The following is a 17,170-nucleotide window of genomic DNA, read 5'->3' on the forward strand; positions in this document are numbered from 1 at the left end:
AGGAAAAGGCTTCAACTGGGGTGAGAAAGTTGGAGTGATGTTCTGTCCATTGATTTGTCTTTATTTCTTCCGATGGGCAGTAAAATGGTAAAAAGGGCCTTTTCAAAACAAAAGCCCCAAAACACTGGAGGATCCTGATGTGCTTTCCAAACCAGCACTGATTCTTATGTTCAGCAGAGTTTGGGGGCCAGTTGAAATGATACCTATAGAGCCGGGCATGGTGGTGGAGCAAACCTGTAATCCCAGCAAGTTAGGAGGTTGAGGCAGAAGGATTGCAAATTCAAGGCCAGACCTAGCAGCTTAGAGAGACACTCTCCCAAAATAAAAAAGTCTGGAGATGTAGCTCAGTGGTAAAGTGTCTCTGGATTCAATCCCCAGTACCCCACCCCCAAAATGACACTTGCATGGAGTTTATTGAACATATACTATGTCTACTATATAGACTTTGCTATCCTTCATTGTCATAATTTTACTATGGACCAATTACCAAGAAAAGATAAAAAAGCCATGAGAATACTGGTGACAAGAAAAAAACATTGTTCCACAAATTCTTGCTGTATATGAGAGTCTTCATGTTCAGAGCTCATTTCACGCTTATAACAACCTCATGAAGAGGGAACTAGCAAATCCTTTATCTCCCAGGGGAGAAAACAGGCTCAGAGAGGTTATGGAACTGGTGCAACATCACACAACCAGAGTCAGGATTCAGATTCAAGCAATGTGTTGACTACAACCATCCACAGCTATTGTTGGTACCCAGGGGAACAGGAGCAGGAAGGCAGAAAAGAGAAAGCAGCGTGGGTGGGTGGGGTTCTAATGCAGTATGGGGGTCTGTCCAAGATGCAGCAAAGGGGGAAAAAATAATCCTTCTGCAGATGAGGAGAGAGAAGAGGCGGAGTGTTGATGGCAGAGTATCGGTGCCACGTGGTGGGTGCTCTTTGTCTTCTCTGGCTCTCCTGGCAACAGTTAATAGTAATGTTCATGTAGTGAGGCGCAGATAGGACGGTTCCACCAGGCACGGCATGGCTGATAAACATGCTCATCTCTGCTCCGTTCAGCAAGGGAAACATCGTTAGGGTCTGTCCAGCAGAAAAGACAAAAAAAAAAAAAAAACAGACAGAAAGATGCTTAAATTCCAAGGTTATGTGAGAACTGAGAAGCAAGAACAGGTGGTAAAATTTTTTTAAAAAAATGTATCTTCTGAAATATTAAGCTCCTAACAAAATCCTAACATTCACCAAGACAGGCAACAGGAGAGGTAAAAATGTGAGGAAGAAGACTCACGATTGAGGCTGTTTTTCCACAACATATTATTGCTACTGCCACATTTTTCTAGAATGTCTGAAAATATCCAGCTTTACAACACATATGTATTATTTTTGAGAGGTGCGTGTCTATAACCTCGGGATTGAAAAACAAACTGTATTGTCATGAGCTCACGCTGGAGTCTGTGGAAATTGTTTCCCCTCCTTGTGTATCAGGATTCTAATTAGGACTATTATGGAAAATGAGCTTTGTGGACTATTGAATGGGCTCTTTGTGCAAATTGCAAATCTAGGGCTCTGCATTCTTTTTGCCTCACCAGATGGGGAGGGTGACCCCCCAACCCCGCTTTGTGAAGTTTGCAATCAGGGCATACTCTCTCATGCTGGAGTGGTCCCTCTCCACACCTGTCATAAAAATAAGACATTCTTCCACGATGGATGGATGGATAGATGACTGGCTTTCAGTTTTCCCTTTGGCTCCAATCATAACTTCAACAAACAGAAGTCCATTTGGAAATCGTTCCCCTAAGACAGAACTAGTGACCTAAAAGGAGTAGGGTGAACAATAAACCTGACTCCCCCCTTTGCCTTGAGGATGTTAGAAATGTTCCACTTTTCTAATATTGTCTCTTAGTTGAAAGGGGAAGCAGGATGCTGCTCCCCTGAAACCCTAAGGCCTCAGAGAAAAGAGGTAATCCAGAGAGCCAGAGTCTCCCTGGCTTGAGAATCAGCATCAACAGGTAATTCCATTCACAGGTAAAACCTCCGGTATTCTTTTAAGAAGTTTTGTTTTTCTTTCCCTCTGGGGGTGGGAGGTCTTGCTATGTTGCCCAGCCTGGTCTCCAACTCCTGGACTCAAAGAATCCTCCTGCCTCAGCCTCCCAAGAAGGATCCTCTTAATGTCAAGGACTGTGCCTCTCCTGGGGTAGCTGTGGGCAATGCATAGAAATGGTTTTGGCTCTACCAGAGGTCTCCAGATACATGGTTTCAGGGGAACAAGTAAAGGTTGTTTACCAACCTGAGGGAAGCAGGAAACTGCTGACCCTGGCTTAGTAGGGTCTTCCCACTATAGGACCTGGAGGCTCCACAGTGCCAGAGAAAAGCCAGCATTTCAAGGAAGGTGGAGCCTAGTGCTGCAGATTTTCCCCAGTGGTTCTGATAAGCTCAGGTGGGTGATGGCAGTGGTGTTGGGCAGGCTTCCCAGTGCATCAGGCTAGTTATATCACTGACTCTTGTCCAGGCCTGCAGAGTCAGAATAGTCTATCCCACAGAGCAGCAGCCACATTGGATGAAGTCCAAGCCAACGCTGCCAGAAAAGAGCCCACCCTGGTGGTCCCAGGGGAAAACTCTGGATAACAGGAAAATCAGTCTGCATAGGAGCCTGTTGGCTGTGCCCTGGGGGCAGGAACTGAGCAGGAGGTAACCCTCTAAGGCCAGCAGGACTTGGGGTGCATGAGTGAAGCAGGGGACTACTGATCTGGACCACAGAGGTACTCCTGTCATTTACTTGGTGGTTTCTTTTTTTTTTTTTTAAGAGAGAGAGAGAGAATTTTAATATTTATTTTTTTTAGTTTTCGGCAGACACAACATCTTTGTTTGTATGTGGTGCTGAGGATAGAACCCGGGCCGCACGCACGCATACCAGGTGAGCGCGCTACCACTTGAGCCACATCCCCAGCCCCACTTGGTGGTTTCTTAATGGACCCCCCATCCATGGAGGGAAATAAGTAAAGCATAGTGAGATTTTCATTAAGCTAAATTTGTTCAATTCAAAGAACTGCTATTTGTTCTAGAAATATGTCCATTCTACTTTTTTGGTAGGAAAAAAGCACTTACTTTTAAAAAGATGTGATAATGTGACAGTAGGTGGCAACATTTTGGGGTATCATTTTTTAAAAAACATTTTTAGTTGTAGATGGACATAATACCTTTATTTTATTTATCTATATGGTGCTGAGGATCAAACCCAGTGCCTCACATGTGCTAGGCCATGCACTGAGCTACAATCCCAGCCCCTAGGGTATCATTTTTCAAATATTTCTATTTGTTAGAATAAAACATGGTAACACTCTATTAGTCTTCCGTTTTGTTTGCCTGTGTGTGTGTGTGTGTGGCAGATTAAAGATAGCTACAAATTCTCAGGTACTTCTCCCATTAAGAGGTACATCTAATTTGTCTCCTCGTGAGTCTGGGTAAGACATAGTGACTTACTCAACTAATAAAATGGGGTGGACATGACCATCTAGGACTTCTGAAACTAGATCATAGGAAGTCAGTGGCCTCTGCATAATCCTGTTGAGATCCAACTGCCATGCTGTTAGGAAGCCCAAGCAGCCATGAGTAGAAGCCCAAAGCCCCTGGCCAATAGCCCAAGACAAGTCCCTAACTGACCTCCAGCATTAATTCATCTGTCAAAACTCAATTCTTCTGGCCAAGCCTGGCCAGAACCCCAGATTTGTGAGAAAATTAAATATTTTGATTTTAATTTTTTGTTTGTTTGTTTGGTTGGTTTTGTCTTAAACTACCACATTTGGGGATGATTTGTAACATAGAATATAAATCACAAAAACAGTTTAAATGGTCATTGAATTTCCAAAGCCAGAGAACCACTGCTTTATTGTGGCAACTTAATATCTTGTTAGGCAAAATAGCAAACCCCCAAAGAGGACCATGTCTTAATTCCCAAAATCTGTGAAAATGTCATGTCACATAGCAAAAGGTGATTAAAATTACAGATAGTACCGAGCCTGGTGAAATGTACCTGCACACAGGAGGATCTCTTGAGCCCAAGAGTAGAGACCAGCCTGGACGACATATTGACTCCATCTCAAAAAAACAAAAATACAGGTAGAGTTAAGATTACCAATTAACTGGCTTTAAAATGAGGAGATTGGCCAGGTGTGGTAGTGCATACCTATAATCCCAGTGACTCAGGAGTCTAAGGCAAAGGGATTATCTAAGGCAAAAGGATTCAACAATTTAGCAAGACCCTCAGCAATTTATCAAGACTCTGCCTCAAAATAAAAAAGGACTGGGTATTAGCTCCACAGTAAAGTGCTCCTGGGTTCAATCTCCAGTACCAAAAAAAAGAGAGGGGTGGAGATTGATGATCCTGGACTATCTGAGAGTTACCAATGTTGTCATGAGGGCCCTTAAGTGTAGCAGAGAGAGGCAGAAGAAGTCAACATGGTGCAATGCTAGGAGAACTTGACTTACTGCCTCTGGTTTTGAAGATTGAAAGAAGGAGCTGCCATAGTCTGAATATTTGTGTCTCCACAAAATGTTGAAACCTGATCCCCAACATGATAGTATTTAGAGATGGAGCCATTGGAAATGATTAGATTAAGAGGCCTCACAGCAGAGAACAGGATCAGTGCCCTTGTGAAAGGGAGCCAGAGAGCCCAGGGAGAAGGCAACAAATATGAATCAGAAAGCGTGCCACTGCCAGACACCACCTCTGCCATCCCCTGCATCTTAGATTCCCCAGCGTCCAGAACTGTGAGAAATAAACTTCTGTTATTTATAAGCCATCCTGCTTATGGTATTTGGTTATAGCAGCCCAAACTCACTAAGACAGAGGTCACCAGCCAAAGAATGACAGAGGTCATTCAAGACTAGAAAGGGCAAGAAAACAGATTCTTCTATAAAACATCCAGAAAGAAATGAAGCTTTGCCAGCACCTGGATTTCAGTCCATTGACATCCAAGCCAGACTTCTCATCTCCAGTTATAAAATAATTTGTGATATTTTAAGCTACTAAATTGGGGATGATTAGCTACACAGCCCTAGAAAACCAATACAGTGTCCAACCTGTGCTACGATGTATTCTACCTTTCAGAAGTAGAATAGAGGGTTAAAATTATCTAAGACCTTGTACAGCCCCTATTTTAGAGATGGAAGTTTTCTAAGGTCCAACAGCTAGATTGTGACATACCCAGGGCTAGAACTTCAGACCTCTAAACTCTAGGAGGAAAGGAAATTTGGGGGAGGAAGTTTCTGATTTGTTCTTCATTGTATCCCCAGTACCTAGGATGGTGCCTGACACAGAGTAGTATTTGTCAAGTGGAAAAATAAAAACTGATTTCTAAATGGTCTATTTTGGTCACTTACTGCAATAAATTTACTAAAAATGAAAACCCAATTTTTTAAAAGACAAAAACAATCAACATTGCCTCTTCTATTTTACAACAGATTATGAAGCTTTTAATAATGTTCTATTTTAAATCTCATCACTTGCTTTATTTTAGTCATCAATAATTACATTTTTTAAATTATTTTAGTTGTATTTGGACAAGATACCTTTAATTTATTTATTTATTTTTATGCGGTGCTGAGGATTGAACCCAGTACCTCGCAACGTGCTAGGCAAGCATTCTACCACTGAGCCATAACCCCAACCCAGATAATTACATTTTATATAGGTATTTGGTACAAAATCCAAAAGGCACTAAAAAATAAGAGTTTTAATTTTGTCCCAACCATGCAAAAAGGCAATCACAGTAACCAGATTCTTTTTTTTTTTAATTATTTCTAGTTGTAGATGGACACATACCTTTATTTTTATGCGGTGCTGAGCACATATTTTAGAGCTCATGCAAGGCAAGTGCTCTACCCCAGCCCTATTTACCAGATTCTTATGCATTCTTCCAACTATATTGAATCATACAAAAGCACATAAACATTTTTTTTATGAAAACCAGTCTCTAGACTTGACTGAACTATAGTACTACTCTGTGACTCCTCTCTAGCAACAGCCAACCTAGCTGTCAGTCAGGAATGAATATTTTTCCTTGAATGATATCTTGTTTATGGAAATAGAAACATACCATACAGATGGTTCTACAAATGGTTCACATTTTGGGGGATAGAGGTGTGCGAGGGATTGAACTCAGGGGTGCTCAACCACTGAGCCACATCCCAGCCCTATTTTGTATTTTATTTAGAGACAGGGTCTCACTGAGTTGCTTGGCACCTCACTTTTCTGAGGCTGGCTTTGAACTCGCAATCCCCCTGCCTCAGCTTTCTGAGCTGATAGGATAAGAGGGGTGCACCACCACCACACCAGACATGTTTCACATTTTTTAACCTACAAAATTTTACCAAATTTTTTACCTAAATATGGGAGATAAATAACCTGCCATCTCTATATTCACAACCATATTCCCTAGCACAACACCCTCTGCATACAACAGGGGCTCAATAAATGCTTAATGAGTTTCCTGTAAGAATTCTAAGTATGGGAAACCTGTTGGCATCTATAAAATATGGATATGGAAGAAATCAGCAGTGCTCTGTGGATCTGCTAAGGAATGGGAGGGGTCCAGTATCCATCAGAATTTCTATTTTAAGAGCCAAACCCAAACCAAAGTGTCCACCTTTTCCCCTGGGTTCTAGGCTCAGCAAAACAAGCTTCTCAGTCTGGAAGATGCCACTTGCGCAAACAGGAGCCAGAGGCGAACCCCTGTTATGTCAGACCTTTAAAGTTGCAGAAAAGTTGAAATGTGGGAAAGAAAAGGATCTGGAGAGCCTGACTTGTTTACTCCAGAGGAGAGGCTGCAGAATAACTCACGGCCATTCCTGAGAGAGCTTCAGGCAGGAAGAATGGGACTAAAGGGCTACAGGAAGAGTGGAGCAAATATCAGAAAGGCTCGGGATAGTACCATGGCCTGCAGCCTCCGCCCCGATATCTTTTCGGGAGACCCTGCCTCTGCCAGCATATACAGCAGCACTGAGGAAGAGGTGCCCCTCTGCACAGACCCAGCTGAAGGGACACAGGTGTTCAAGTGGAAGAAGCCTTTGCCCCACAATGTGACCACAAGGCAGAGTGCCAGCTAGATTGCAGCCTCAGTCACCTCTGCCCTGTGCAAAGTACAAACTCCCAACCCAAGGCAGAGGGGCTCCTGCTTCCCCTGGTGTTCACTCATTTGTTGGACAAATATGTACTGGAACCTACTGCATGGTAGGTGTAAGGTCCTTGCTTAGCATCTAGATGACCATCCTAAGTGACAGCCACCATTTTAAAAAAAAAATTCACTTTTCTGCCCAAGGGCGTTTCTGAGAAAGGCTCACCACTCCCTCATACCAACCCCACCCTTAACCTCTTGCATTAGGACCCACCTGGCTCTAATTCCTGATCCTGTCCCATAAAAGTCCCGAACCCTAAGCCTGTGTTGCCTCTCTCCATCTATGGAGAGATGTGCCTTTATTTGTCAGCTCTGACAAATAAACTCTCGTGTGTATTTCTGCCCGGTCTCTGTCTTTCATTTCTCACTCACCAGTCTCCCTGTTGCTCACTTTCCTTTCACTAGGCACATGAGTGACCCTGGAAGCAGATTTCACAGCTCGAGTCAAGCCTTCAGATAACTGTAGCCCCAACTAATATTGTGACTCCAACCTCATGAGAGACCCTGAGAGAGGACCCCCCAATTAGGCTGCTCCCAAATTCTTGATCCACAGAAATTATGAGAGAATAAGCATTTGTTGTTTTAAGCCACTGAGTTTTGGGGTCTTATTACATGGTGATGGATACCTTATACACCATAGCTAACCCTTGCAGGTCCATCTCACCATACCCTGCAGTCCAGACCTCCCTGCCTCCCACACCCACCCCAACGTCCAATCTGTTCAGTTCCCCCACAGTGACATTCCCATGCTACTGTCTCAACTATGACCTTATCCCAATCAGCTCATAGACTCTTTAATGCACTTCAATCACTTGCAGGATAAAGATCAAATCAACCTGGCTTTCAAATCTGTCTGTAAATCCAATTCTGCAAGCATTAATTGAGCATTTGTGATGTGTTTGGCAGGGTGCGGCAGGGAACACAAGAGCGACTGTTGCAATCTGTGTTCCTTGGCTTTCTGTTGCTGTGACAAAATACCTAAGAAAAACAAAGGAAAAAAATTTATTCTGGCTCCCAATTTCAGAGGTTCCGGTCCATAGTCGCTTGGCTTCATTGTTTTTGGATGGGTGGCAAGGCAGAGCAGAAGGGATGGTATAAGCCAACTGTTCATCTCTTGGCAACATGAAAGCAGAGAGACAGAGAGCAAAGGGCAAAGGGCAAAAAAACACCTTCAAAGGCAAAGCCCACTTCTTCCAACTAGCTCCCCCCACCCCAAGCTTTCCACCACCTCCCAACAGCACTACTAGCTGGGGACATTTAAGATGCAAACCACTAACAGTCCCTGCCCTCAGTGTTACTGGTGAGATGGACTGATGTCTCTGGAACAATCAGAAGACAGTGCAGGCTGGAGTTCAAGGTTTGTGGGGTTGGCAGAAAGTGTTGAATGAGAAGGTCACATGGGCTGGAAGTGGGGAGGAGGGGAGGCTGGGCCTGATTCAGTTCAGCACCAGAAAGGGAAGAAGGGGAGGGCTTAGGTGAGCAGAGGGACGGAGCTCTGACCGGAGCAGAGGAAACAAAGCCGGGGCCAGCTGAGGACAGGCAGTGCCTGGAATGCCTGGTAGAAGAATTCAGACTTAACCCAACAGGCAATGAGAAGTGCTGAGAACCTATTTAGGTTGATGAGATTAAAGGGAAGGTAAGATGGAAAGAAGATGAATGGATAGGAGGGCAAAGAGAGTGGAGCCAGGGATAAGATGACTTTGAATGGTTTGTCACCACTGAGATGTGGGGACCTAGAACCAGGCACCAGAAAGGAAAAGGAGCATCACTTTGATAACGAAGGTCCACATTCCCCCAAGCCCACCCCAGCCTGACACCCACCTCCTGCCCAGGTGAGCACAGGTCCTGTGAGACTGGAGTGAAAAATAGGTGAAGTTCCCACCTAGTCTGTAGCCCAGGAGTTTAGCCCTGTGTGTTAGGATCAGCCGGGAGCTCAGTCTGAAGCCATTTAGCAGAATGATCAAATGCAGCATCTGACAGACTCCCTGGGTCACAGACTGAGGAACCTCATTCATTCACTTAATTCTCCAGAGCCCTAAAGTTATCAAAACATGAGGATAATAAGAGTACCTACCATGTGGGTTGCTATGGAGATTGAATAAAATGAAAAGCAATTAGAATAATAAGGTGTGTATGTGTGCGCGTGCATACACGTGCTTTTTTTATGTGGATGCTTTTGTTAAAGAGAGTGCTCTTTAACTGACCTGGGGTGCAATTTGGTATCAGTATTTTTTAGTTTCCTGAGTGGAGCCAAGATTAATAATCACAAATGTATAGCCTCAAGAACACCCTCCACCATCTTCCCTTTCAGACTACCTACTTACAGAAGAAGTTAAAACCATCTCTGAAAATATATTCCTTGATTCAGATGAAGGAGAGAACAGAATAGATTATGGCCTTGGCTCATGGAGAAAGTTCAGGATTTGGGAGGATTATAGCAGCAAGTTTGAGGATGTTCAGAAGTTTCAGCTGAATTTGGTCCCAAGTCTTTGAAATCCCAAAACTCAAGGAGAAGGACTGCACAGTGTTGGTCTCCATTTTCTGGCACCCAGCAGGGCACCCACCACTTGCTTGTTCACCGGAGGATAAGGCAGGCCTCACTGAGGTCAGTGCACGCAGCTGACTAGTCTAATGGGCAAATTTGGTGAAGTGATGACAGTCATAATGGAAATAGGCTGTGTACCTATTCAGGAATGCAAATTAGATTTTTCTTCTTGGCTGGAAAATCTCACTGTTAAGCCCAAAATATTCAGATTACCACTTTCCAGTATATAGTATTCTTACATTAACTGAACTTGGAGGGAGATGACTGTTGTCCTGAGAGTTGATACTATGTAGATGAAGGTGTCATATTCAGAGTGCTCATCAAGGGGTAGAAAGCCTTCCTACACCCACCAGACCAGTGCTTCTCAAGTTTGATGCATTTACCACTCACATTGTTCAAATGCAGATTCTAATTCATAGGTCCAAGGGAGGACCAAGGCTGTGCATGTCTATCAGGCTCCAAGGATGTTGATGTCTGCTGTTCCTGGAAGCAACCACTCTTCTGAAGGTGAAGCATCAGTCCATTTTTGGTAGGAAGTCTGCCCAGGTTTGGAGAATCATGTTACTTTGATTTCAATAATTTGTTTCCACCAAAACTTATGTTGAGACTTGGTCCCAAATTTGTCAATTGGAGGAGGGGCCTAGTAGGAGGTGTTTGAGTCATGGGGACAAACCCATGATGGATTAATGCCTTTCTCCTGTGAGTGAATTCTTGTTCTTGTTGGACTAATTCATTTCCATGACAGCAGGTTGTTATCAAGTGAGGCTGCCCTAGGTTTGTCTCTTTCTCACCAGCCTGCTTGCCCTTCCACTTTCCAACATGAGTTGAAGCAGCATATGATTCTCACCAGAAGCTGAGCAGATGAAGCCACCCAATCTTGGACTTCCTGGCCTCCAGAACCATGAGCTAAAATGAAACCTCTTTCTTTACACATTACCTAGTCTCAATATTCTGTTTAAGAAATAGACAATGGACTGTGACACATGTAGACAGTAGTCCTGGATTGAGCTTAAAAGAATGAACAAGTCTCTGCCCATGGGTTACATATTAATTAATTTTTCTACCTTTAAAAAAATCACCAAAACAAAATTGATCACATAACTATGTTATATGCATGTACGAATATGCCACAGTGAAACCCCACTATTCTGTATTATTATTTTGCACTGATTTAAAAAGTTGAAAAATATTGAAATATAATTCCCAAAACAAATTTAGAGAGTCTGGGCAGCTTTAATTATGTCTAATGGGGTTATTGGATTTTTTAAATTTCCTTGGCATCTCTGATCTAATTTGGCATTTGGGGATTTCTGGTTCCAAAATACTCTGAAATGTTCTCTGTATGTAGACAGAATCAACCCACCGATGCTGCAGAAACAGGGGTCTCCTCCAGCTTTAGGACTTGGACAGACCTCTGGGAATAGTGTTGATTATTTAACTCCAGGGCTGGTTAATTGAGGCTCAGCCAAGTTTGGGGCTTTGCCACATGTCCCACTGCTGGTAGAAGATTCAAGAAGATCTCAGTGTGTGTTCCTGGCAGGTTGTTTGGTGATTGATATTTATGATATCCTGTTTCCATCACAGGGCCCTTACTTAGTTCAAGGACCTGACTCCTTTCCAAGGATCATAGTACAGAGGCCAGCCAGTGTTTATCTCAAGGTCCTTCTTTGGGCATTTCAGCCCGCCCTGGGGGAGACCTTTCTATTACACTCTCTGGTGCTGTACCCAGCTCTTCTGTAGCAGTGTTGCTGTGGCCTGAATATAGTTTGTTCCCATCAAAACCCATCTCAAGACTTGATTCCTCAATGCAACTATGTTGGGAAGTAGGGACTAGTGGGAGGTGTTTGGGACTTGAGGACAGAGCCCTAGTATATGAATTAATGCCATCTCATGGGAGAGAGTGAGTATTTACCCTCTGGGGACTGGATTAGTTACTGCGGGTTGTTAAAAAGCAAGACTTTCTCTTGCTTTCTCTCCCATCATGGGATCCCTTTGTACACACCTATTGGCCCTTCTACTTCTTGCCATGAGGCTTTCACCAGAAGCCAAGCAGATGCCAGCACCATATTCTTGGACTTCCAGAACTATAAGTCAAATAACCTCTTTTCTTTAGAAATTACCCAGTCTCGTGTGTTCTATTAGAGTAATAGGAAACAGACTAAGACTTTACTGTTATGTACAATGTAATTACTGATTAAAATCTAAATGTCTCTCATTTAGCCTAGGATGAGGTTGGTGCTTCTTAGTATTCGATATTTTATGTCTGTCACCTAGCATAGCATGTGACAAGTAGCTGCTCAAAAAATAAGTCTGGAATGAATAAAAGTCAACTTTTGTGCTCTGTGCCAGCCATTATTCAATTGTTTACACATATTTACCCTTTCGATTCTTAAGACTTTATGAAAACAAGTTGTACTATTATCTCCTTTCACACAGAGAGAAACTAAAGCAGAAAGAACTTAAGTAACTGGCCACAATTACACAGCCTCTAGAAGTCTGTGCTTAAGCACTGGATCACAATGCCTTTCAATAAAATTCCACTGAGTGCCTGCAGAGTGAGGTTTAGATGCCAAGTAAAGTAACATGAGCTTGCAGAGCCAGAAGACAGAAGCACAGAATGTGGGAGACCAGGATCCTGGGAAGCAGACTAAAACAGGCAGACCAGCCTGTGAACAGTGGCCCAGGGGCTGCACATCCCAAGGGACCACAGATAGTCAGTCTTCAAGCATGAAGGGTTTCAGCTCAGATTCTTCATGTGTGTCCTGACTGTGGCCAAACCCAAGGAGGTGACAAGGGATGGAGATAGTATGTAGGGTTCACAGGGAGGTTCACCAGAAGGAAGAATTAGGCAACACCAAAGGATTCAGGGCTTCTCCACCAGTACAGTTAGCCTCAGGAAAACAGCTGGGCTGCAAGCACCTCCATACCTGCTCTGCAAGGCGTCCATGGCCTTCTCCAGGGCCCTCTGAGAGCAGCTCTCCCTACATACTTTGCTCAGCCTCTGTCTTCGGTCCTGTAAGTGGTCTATAGCTCTCAATTTCCATCTCCTGTCCTCTTGCCAGTCAACCTCCAGGGAAGCCCAGCATCGGTGTCTTTCACATTGCTGTTCCTCCCCATAAATCAGGTCTGACACTTTCTCATTTTTTTTAATATTTAAATATTTTTTAAGCTGTGATTGGACACAACACCTTTTTTTTATTTATTGATTTTTATGTGGTGCTGAGGATGGAACCCAGCACCTCGCACATGCTAGGCGAGCGCTCTACTGCTGAGCCACCACCCCAGCCCCTACTTTCTCATTTTTTATTAGAGCTGTTACCATTCTTCTAATGATTCTTGTTATTTTTAGAAATTTCTTTGAGTGAACACTGCAGTTTGCATTTTATTTGGAAGCCCCAACTAAGGTTTTTCTCTCCTACACTTGGCATTGTAGACTTCTGTCTCTAGTACAAGAGGTGCTTTTTGCTAAAGGAGTTGGGGAATTATCAACTAGGTGGGGAGGCATTTGAGGCCAGGGAGGGAGAGACGTTACACATTTTAAGCCCAGAGATGTACATGCCTGGCACAGCCAGTCCTGAGCAGCATCTGTATCAGTTCAGTGGGGTCTGATCCAACTGACTCCAGATATAGTCTCCAGATTTGCCCACTCTGGTCTGGACTGAGCATGGGGAAGAATATGTGCAACCAAAGCTGTGAGCCAGAGCTTTGGGAAAGCTAGGAGATGGGTAAGGGGAGGAATGACTATATATCACTCACTATTTCATTTTTTTGCAAAAGTACGATACAACTGAAAATAAAATATCTCTCTTATTGCTTTCAGAGGTAGACTAGTCTCATTCTCCTGCCTGCAGAGATTGTCCTTCTAGGTGCATAATACAGATAGTCCCCAACTTAACAACATTCGACTTTCGATTCTTTGTTGTGGTGACAGTGCATGCATACAACCATTCTGTTTCACTTTCAATATAGTATTCAATAAACTACATGAGAGATTCAACAGTTCATAATAAAATAGGCTTTGGGTTTTGTTCAACTGTGGGTTAAGTGTTCAGCACATTTTAAGGTAGGCTGGGCAAAGCAATGATGTTCTGTGGGGTAGGTGTATTAAACAAATTTTCCACTTATAATTTTCAATCTATTAAGCATTAAATGCTAATGAGTCTATTAAGCCATGGCCCCAGTCTTAGTCAAGAAGCATCTGTATTCTCATTCAGCTTTTGGTGTCAGGGTAACTTTTTATAATAATGTCTAAGTTCCCAGATAAGAAGTTAAAATGATGGATCAAAGACCTAGGAATTAAACCAGAGACCTTGCATCTAATAGAAAAAAAAGTAGGCCCCAATCTCCATCATATTGGATTAGGCCCCTACTTCCGTAATAAGACTCCTATAGTGCAAGAATTAAAATCAAGAATCAATAAATGGAATGGATTCAAAGTAAAAAGCTTCTTCTCAGCAAAAGAAACAATCTGTGAGGTGAATAGAGAGCCTACATCTTGGCAGAAAATTTTTAACCCTCACACATCAGATAGAGCACTAATCTCTAGGGTATATAAAGAACTCAAAAAGCTAAATACCAAAAAAACAAATAACCCAATCAATAAATGGGCCAAGGACCTGAACAGACACTTCTCAGAAGGTGATATACAATCAATCAACGAACATATGAAAAAATGTTCATCATCACTAGCTATTAGAGAAATGCAAATCAAAACTACAGTCAGAATGGCAGCTATTAAGAATACAAACAACAATAAGTTTGGCGAGGATGTGGGGAAAAGGTACACTCACACACTGCTGGTGGGACTATAAAATGGTGCAGCCAATATGGAAAACAGAATGGAGATTCCTTGGAAAACTGGGAATGAAACCACCATTTGACCCAGCTATCCCTCTCCTCAGTCTATACCCAAAGGACTTAAAAACAGCACACTACAGGGATACAGCCACATCAATGATTATAGCAGCACAATTCACAATAGCTAAACTGTGGAACCAACTTAGATGCCGTAAGTAAATGAATGGCTAGGGAAACTTTGGTATATATACACAATGGAACATTACTCAGCATTAAAAGAGAATAAAATCATGGCATTTTTAGGTAAATGGGTGGAGTTGGAGAAGATAATGCTAAGTGAAATTAGCCAATCCCCAAAAACAAATGCCAAATGTTTTCTCTGATATAAGGAGGCTGACTCATAGTGGGGTTGGAAGGGGAAGTATGTGAAGATTAGATGAACTCTAGATAGGGGAAAGGAGAGGGAGGGGAAGGGTATAAAAAAGATGGTGGAATGAGATGGACACCATTTCCCTAAGTAGATATATGAAGATGTGAATGGTGTGAATATACTATGTATACAACCAGAGATATGAAAAAATGTGCTCTGTATGTGTAATATGAATTGTAATGCATTCTGCTGTCATATATAACAAATTAGAATAAAAAATAAAATTTAAAAAAAAAGAATAGACAATGAATGAGTACTTAGCACTGTCTCTTTTCTGTATATGCCGTGCTCCTTAAAGCATGGCTTCTTTGATGACTTCATCACATTGTCCTTGATTTACACTTCACAAAACATGATTCTAGTTCTTGTGCAAACTCCCAGATCATGCAGGGAGGAGGTGGCTCCTCTGGGGGACTGGACGCCTGAGGGGGCCCTGCTTGTCACTAGTGAGTGACAAGTGAGTCTGTTTGACTCCTGCTTGTTTATGAGGCAGGGGAGAGGCTGTCCTGGTATGTTTGCCATTTTTTAGCTTCATATTTTCATTTTATCTTTTCCTTTGTTTCTCTGTAAATCTTTCACCCAAATTCTTTTGCTCCTACTCTACTCTAGGAAATATTGGAAGAAAACTCTTTGTGTGTCTTTCTTTATGTTCTTAAAAATCACAATATTTAAATTCTTACTGAAGAATGAAACCATGTTCATTGTTGAAAAATGAAAGGAAAAGAACTGCTAATAATCCTAGCATTCAGGTACAACCGCTATTCACAATTTGGATTACTGAGATAAATCTCTAGGTGTAATGTATTATATTTTCATTTATATGGCTGGATTTGATTTGCAAGTGTTTTATTAAGGACTTTTTTCATCAGTGTGCCTGAAAATTTCAGGTCTGTAATTTTTAAATATCTTTATCTTGCTTTTGTATCAGGGTAATGCTGTTCTAAAATAGATTCAGTTAGGAAGTGATCTTCCTTTTCTATATTATAGAAAAGCTCGAGTAGAATTGGTACTATTTCTTCCTTAAATGTTGGTAAGATTCACCAGTGAATGTATTTGGGCCAGGAGTTTACTTTATCGGAAGATTTTTAGCTACAAATTCAATTATATTACTTGTTAGAGATTTATACATAACCTGTTTCTTCTTGAGTCAGTTTTGTAAATTGTATCTCTTGAAATATTCTCTTAAATTCCTTTTGATTTATACCAAATTAGTGTGATAGTCTCTAATTTTTATTTTTATTATCTGCTATTTATTTATTTGTTGCCATTCTGGGAATTGAACCCAGAGCCTCCAAAATGCTAGACAACCATTGGCTAATTTCACTTAGCATTATCTTCTCCAACTCTACACTCAATTCTCTAACACTGAGAATTGAGGTGTGGTGGTGCATGCCTATAATTCTAGCTACTCAGGAGGCTAAGGCAGGAGGATACCAAGTTTGAGGCCAGCCTGGGCAACTTAGTGAGACCCTGTAGCTCACTAAGGAAGTAGCTCAACCACTCACTGCTTTAGCCTGTACATTTTGATATGTTGTGTTCTGTTAACTTTAAATTCATAATGTTTTTAGTTTTATTTATTTCCTTTTTGGTCCATGAATTACTTATAAATACAATGTTTAACTTGCAAATATTTGAGGATTCCCAAATGTCTCTCTGTTGACAGACCCTAATTTAATTCCACTGTGAGCAGAGAACATCCTTTGAATGATTTCAATTATCTTAAATGTATTTAGATTTGTTTCCTGGTCCAACACATGGTCTATCTCAAAGAGTGTGCCCTGCCATTATTAAAAGTATTTAAATTGGGGCTGGGGATGTGGCTCAAGTGGTAGCGCGCTCGCCTGGCATGCGTGAGGCCCGGGATCGAGCCTCAGCACCACATACAAACAAAGATGTTGTGTCCGCTGAAAACTAAAAAATAAATATTAAAAAAATTCTCTCTCTCTCTCAAAATAAAATAAATAAATAAAAAGTATTTAAATCATTTTTACTCTTACTTATTTTCTGTCCAGTTATTTCATCAATTATCAAAATTTGGGTATTGAAATATCTACACAGAATTGTCAATTTCTTTCTTCAGTTTTGTCAATTTTTGCTTCATATGTTTTGCAGCTCTGTTGTTATTTGTGTCTAATAGTTATACCTTACTGCTATATTAGTTTTTTTTACAATTATGAAAAGCTTATCTCTCTCTCTCTCTCTCTCTCTCTCTCTCTCTCTCTCTATATAT

At 41.8% G+C, this 17,170-nt stretch overlaps 2 long non-coding RNA genes across 2 annotated transcripts; one reads left to right on the forward strand and one right to left on the reverse strand.

Moving 5' to 3' along the window:
• Nucleotides 1-394: 394 nt before the first annotated feature.
• On the reverse strand, nt 395-7,067 carry LOC125612011. Its single transcript, XR_007342264.1, has 3 exons — nt 6,926-7,067; nt 4,027-4,091; nt 395-1,079 (listed from the first exon to the last, which is right to left on the reverse strand). It is a non-coding gene; the product is annotated as an uncharacterized LOC125612011 (long non-coding RNA).
• A 1,245-nt stretch (nt 7,068-8,312) lies between these two features.
• On the forward strand, nt 8,313-12,888 carry LOC125619660. The gene is made up of 3 exons (XR_007351302.1): nt 8,313-8,525; nt 10,133-10,220; nt 10,508-12,888. It is a non-coding gene; the product is annotated as an uncharacterized LOC125619660 (long non-coding RNA).
• The last annotated feature ends 4,282 nt before the right edge of the window (nt 12,889-17,170 follow it).

Source organism: Marmota marmota, unplaced genomic scaffold (genome assembly GCF_001458135.2).
Source record: "Marmota marmota marmota unplaced genomic scaffold, marMar, whole genome shotgun sequence".
NCBI lineage: Eukaryota > Metazoa > Chordata > Mammalia > Rodentia > Sciuridae > Marmota > Marmota marmota.